The following is a 283-nucleotide window of genomic DNA, read 5'->3' as shown; positions in this document are numbered from 1 at the left end:
TGCCAAGCACGCAGGGTCAGCAGATGCGTCCCTTGGCACAGCATCCCATGGGAGAGGATCCAGGGACAGAGCCCCTGGGGTGGGCAGATCCACCTCATTCCAGCGGTCAGGTTTGGCTCCAAGGGTTGGGGATGCACGGAAGAAGCCCGTAACCCCGAGGGATGGAAATCCAGGACCACCCCGTGCAGAAGCAGATGCTGACGGGTGCCCCCGGGGCCGGGAGGTAGCCAGGGTGGCTTTTGGGGGGGGGCTGCGCCTGGTCCCAGCGGGATGCCGTGACACG

Source organism: Eurypyga helias, unplaced genomic scaffold, assembly GCF_000690775.1.
Source record: "Eurypyga helias isolate BGI_N326 unplaced genomic scaffold, ASM69077v1 scaffold31220, whole genome shotgun sequence".
Lineage (NCBI taxonomy): Eukaryota > Metazoa > Chordata > Aves > Eurypygiformes > Eurypygidae > Eurypyga > Eurypyga helias.
This window is presented reverse-complemented; position numbering follows the sequence as displayed.